This window comes from Salvelinus sp. IW2-2015, linkage group LG16, assembly GCF_002910315.2.
Source record: "Salvelinus sp. IW2-2015 linkage group LG16, ASM291031v2, whole genome shotgun sequence".
Taxonomy (NCBI): domain Eukaryota; kingdom Metazoa; phylum Chordata; class Actinopteri; order Salmoniformes; family Salmonidae; genus Salvelinus; species Salvelinus sp. IW2-2015.
This window is the reverse complement of record NC_036856.1, coordinates 40,492,177-40,497,567: the sequence shown is the minus strand read 5'-3', so window position 1 is coordinate 40,497,567 and position 5,391 is coordinate 40,492,177.

Genomic DNA, 5,391 nt, shown 5'->3' with positions numbered 1-5,391 from the left:
ATGATTCTCCACGACACACGCTCCGTCTGAGGAGAATCACACACACGCAGGGTCGCGTCAACTCAGCTCAGACACCGAGAAACACGTACACCGTGCCAACACAATCCAAACACACATCACAGACAACTGTTGCCAGGGCTGCTCAAACACACATCACAGACAACTGTTGCCAGGGCTGCTCAAACACACATCACAGACAACTGTTGCCAGGGCTGCTCAAACACACAATGACCGATTTAAGGAAGTAAAATCATCACTGTTTTTGACGCAGTGATTCACAGCACATTGGATGTTGTATATCTGATGATTTTGACTAAGTGAAGAACTGTGTGTTCCATCTTATTAAGCCACTGCTGTCAGAATGCACCTACATGTGTCATATTGGAGCCAAGCTGAGGTGCTGCTGGGAGATTTGACCCGTTAAACCAAGTCAACTGTCACTTCACACAGGAAAAAGAGTGAGCAACATGACCTTGTGATGTCACAGAAAAACACTCCCTAAAAGAGTCATAACACCAGGAAACCCTGAAATACAGCTAAACGAATGCCTTGTTTAAACAGTTATTGGTTGTTTGTCTGTCAGAAGAGAAAGGTTGACTGTCAGAGTACCCAGAGAACTCCACAGCAACCACGGCTCTTCATCAGTCACAGCCAGACAGAGGACTCTCTAACCCAAGTCTGACACTCAGTTTCTACAGCAAAGCAAGCACACACACGGTCTGTCCCTACTACAGCTATACAGTTTCATCTCAGAACCTAGGTGTCTGAGAGGAGATGTATCCTGTGATGTGTGTGTGTGTGTGTGGTGGTGTGTGTGTGTGTGTGTTGTGTGTTGTGTGTGTGTGTGTGTGTGTGTGTGTGTGTGTGTGTGTGTGTGTGTGTGTGTGTGTGTGTGTGTGTGTGTGTGTGTGTGTGTGTGTGTGTGTGTGACTGTATCTCGATGAACGATAGTATCTGCGAGATAAGCTGCCCAATGTGCATTTCTCTGAAACAGTCCCAACCTGCTGGAACACCACCAGGTCATGAAACAGTCCCAACCTGCTGAACACCACCAGGTCTATGAAACAGTCCCAACCTGCTGGAACACCACAGCTCTATGAAACAGTCCCAACCTGCTGGAACACACCAGGTCTATGAAACAGTCCCAACCTGCTGGAAACACCACCAGGTCTCTGAAACAGTCCAACCTGCTGGAACACCACCAGGTCTATGAAACAGTCCCAACCTGCTGGAACACCACCAGGTCTATGAAACAGTCCCAACCTGCTGGAACACCACCAGGTCTATGAAACAGTCCCAACCTGCTGGAACACCACCAGGTCTATGAAACAGTCCCAACCTGCTGGAAACACCACCAGTCTATGAAACAGTCCCAACTGCTGGAACACCACCAGTCTCTATGAAACAGTCCCAACCTGCTGAAACACACCCAGGTCTATGAAACAGTCCCAACTGCTGGAACACCACCAGCGTCTATGAACAGTCCAACCTGCTGGAACACACCAGCTCTATGAACAGTCCAACCTGCTGGAACACCACCAGGTCTATGAAACAGTCCCAACCTGCTGGAACACACCAGTCTATGAAACAGTCCCAACCTGCTGAACACCACCAGCTCTATGAAACAGTCCCAACCTGCTGGAACACCACCAGGTCTATGAAACGTCCCAACCTGCTGGAACACCACAGCTCTATGAAACAGTCCCAACCTGCTGGAACACCACCAGGTCTATGAAACAGCCAACCTGCTGGAACACCACCAGGTCTATGAAACAGTCCCAACCTGCTGGAACACCACAGCTCTATGAAACAGTCCAACCTGCTGGAACAACCAGGTCTCTGAAACAGTCCCACCTGCTGGAACACCACCAGCTCTATGAAACAGTCCCAACCTGCTGGAACACCACCAGGTCTATGAAACAGTCCCAACCTGCTGGAACACCACCAGGTCTATGAACAGCCCAACCTGCTGGAACACCACCAGCTCTATGAAACAGTCCAACCTGCTGGAACACCACCAGGTCTATGAAACAGTCCCAACCTGCTGGAACACCACCAGGCTATGAAACAGTCCCAACCTGCTGGACACACCAGGTCTATGAAACAGTCCCAACCTGCTGGAACACCACCACTCTATTGAAACAGTCCCAACCTGCTGGAACACCACCAGTCTCTGAAACAGTCCCCAACCTGCTGGAACACCACCAGGTCTATGAAACAGTCCCAACCTATGGAACACACCAGGTCTATGAAACAGTCCCAACCTGCTGGAACACCACCAGTCTATGAAACAGTCCAACTGCTGGAACACCACCAGATCTATAAACAGTCCCAACCTGCTGAACACCACCAGGTCTATGAAACAGTCCCAACTGCTGAACACCACCAGGTCTATGAAACAGTCCAACCTGCTGGAACACCACCAGGTCTATGAAACAGTCCCAACCTGCTGGAACACCACCAGGGTCATGAAACAGTCCCAACCTGCTGGAACACACCAGGTTATGAAACAGTCCAACCTGCTGGAACACCACCAGGTCTATGAAACAGTCCCAACCTGCTGGAACACCACCAGGTCTATAAACAGTCCCAACCTGCTGGGAACACCACCAGGTCTATGAAACAGTCCAACCTGCTGGAACACCACCAGGTCTCTGAAACAGTCCCAACCTGCTGGAACACCACCAGGTCTATGAAAACAGTGCCAACCTGCTGGAACACCACCAGGTCTATGAAAACAGTACCAACCTGCTGGAACACCACCAGGTCTATGAAACAGTCCCAACCTGCTGAACACCACAGATCTATGAAACAGTCCCAACCTCTGGAACACCACCAGTCTCTGAAACAGTCCCAACCTGCTGGAACACCACCAGCTCTATGAAACAGTCCCAACCTGCTGGAACACCACAGGTCTATGAAACAGTCCCACCTGCTGGAACACCACCAGGTCTATGAAACAGTCCCAACCTGCTGGAACCACCACCAGGTCTCTGAAACAGTCCCAACCTGCTGGAACACCACCAGGTCTATGAAACAGTCCCAACTGCTGGAAACCACCAGATCTATGAAACAGTCCCAACCTGCTGGAACACACCAAGTCTCTGAAACAGTCCCAACCTGCTGGAACACCACCAGTCTATGAAACAGTCCCAACCTGCTGGAACACCACCAGGTCTATGAAACAGTCCCAACCGCTGGAACACCACCAGCTCTATGAAACAGTCCCAACCTGCTGGAACACCACCAGGTCTATGAAACAGTCCCAACCTGCTGGAACACCACCAGGTCTATGAAACAGTCCAACCTGCTGGAACACACCAGTCTATGAAACAGTCCCAACCTGCTGGAACACCACCAGGTCTATGAAACAGTCCAACCTGCTGGAACACCACCAGGTCTATGAAACAGTCCCAACCTGCTGGAACACCACCAGGTCTATGAAAAGTCCCAACCTGCTGGAACAACACCAGGTCTATGAAACAGTCCCAACCTGCTGGAAACACCACCAGGTCTATGAAACAGTTCCCAACCTGCTGGAACACCACCAGTCTATGAAACAGTCCCAACCTGCTGGAACACCACCAGGTCTATGAAACAGTCCCAACCTGCTGAACACCACCAGTCTATGAAACAGTCCAACCTGCTGGAAACACCACCAGGTCTATGAAACAGTCCCAACCTGCTGGAACACCACCAGGTCTATGAAACAGTCCCAACCTGCTGGAACACCACCAGTCTATGAAACAGTCCCAACCTGCTGGAAACCACCAGTCATGAAACAGTCCCAACCTGCTGGAACACCACCAGGTCTATGAAAACAGTCCCAAACCTGCTGGAACACCACCAGTCTATGAAACAGTCCCAACCTGCTGAAACACCACCAGGTCTATGAAACAGTCCCAACCTGCTGGAACACCACCAGGTTATGAAAAAAGTCCCAACCTGCTGGACACCACCAGGTCTATGAAACAGTCCCAACCTTAGCTGGAACACCACCAGGTCTATGAAACAGTCCCAACCTGCTGGAACACCACCAGGTCTATGAAACAGTCCCAACCTGCTGGAACACCACCAGGTCTATGCGGAGTTGCACTTCAGACAGAAACACAGACTGCTTTTAGCTGGTCAAGCATCTCTCTCTCTCCAATTCAATGGTGCTTTATTGACATGGGAAACATGTTTACATTGCCAAAGCATGTAAAATAAACAATAAACAAAACAACAAAAACAAACAAATCGAATTAAACAAAACAAAGAAAAACCCCGATATTAACAGTAAACATTACACAAAAAGTTTCAAAAGAATAACAATGTTTAAAATGTTATATTATTTGTGGTTAAAAAAATGTAGTATGACATTTAAAATGTTACATAAGCTATGCGTTGTGACAATGTGCAAATAGTCAAATGTACGAATGACAAATAAATATAGGTTATATTACATTAGTATTTCTCACCCACTGATTTACCTTTTCTTYTGGCAGCAAGTCACACATTTTGCTGCTGGTATTGAACACTTCCATATTTCGCTTAACAGTTACGGAGCTTTGTCAAAATGTAATTTGTGTTCAAATTCTTTGCAGGTTTGTGTAATCTTAGGGAAATATGTGTCTCTAATATGGTCATATATTTGGCAGGAAGACAGGAAGTGCAGCTCAGTTTCCACCTCATTTTGTGGGCACTGTGCACATAGCTTGTCTTCTCTTGAGAGCCAGGTCTGCCTGCGGCGGCCTCTCTCAATAGCAAGGCTATGCTCACTGAGTCTATCCTTATTCAAAGCTTTCCTTAAGTTTGGGTCAGTCACAGTGGTCAGGTATTCTGTCTCTGTGTACTCTCTGTTAAGGGCCAGGTAGCATTACAATTTGCTTTGTTTTGTGGTTGATTCTTTCCAATGTGTCAAGTAGTTTTCTCATGATTTGGTTGGGTCCAATTGTGTTGCTGTCCTGGGGCTCTGTGGGGTCTGTTTGTATTTGTGACCAGAGCCCCAGAACCACTTCTCTTTTCTGGATGTTGATAACCCGTGGGTTTAGTYCTAATTCTGCTCTGCATGGATTATTTAGGGGTTTGCATTGCACTCTGATTATATTTTTGGTGAATTCTGCATGCAGAGTCTCCGTTGGGTTTTTGTCCCAATTTGTGAATTCTTGGTTGGTGAKGGACCCCAGACCTCACAACCATAGAGAACAATGGGTTCTATAACTGATTCAAGTATTTTTTGCCAGATCCTAATTGGTATGTCGAATTTTATGTTCCTTTTGATGGCATAGAAGGCCCTTCTTGTCTTGTCTCAGCCTTGAGGAAGTTACCTGTGGTGCTGATGTTTAGGCCGAGGTAGGCTTTGATGCATCTAGGCAACGGTGTCTAGATAGAATTTATGTTTGTTTTGAA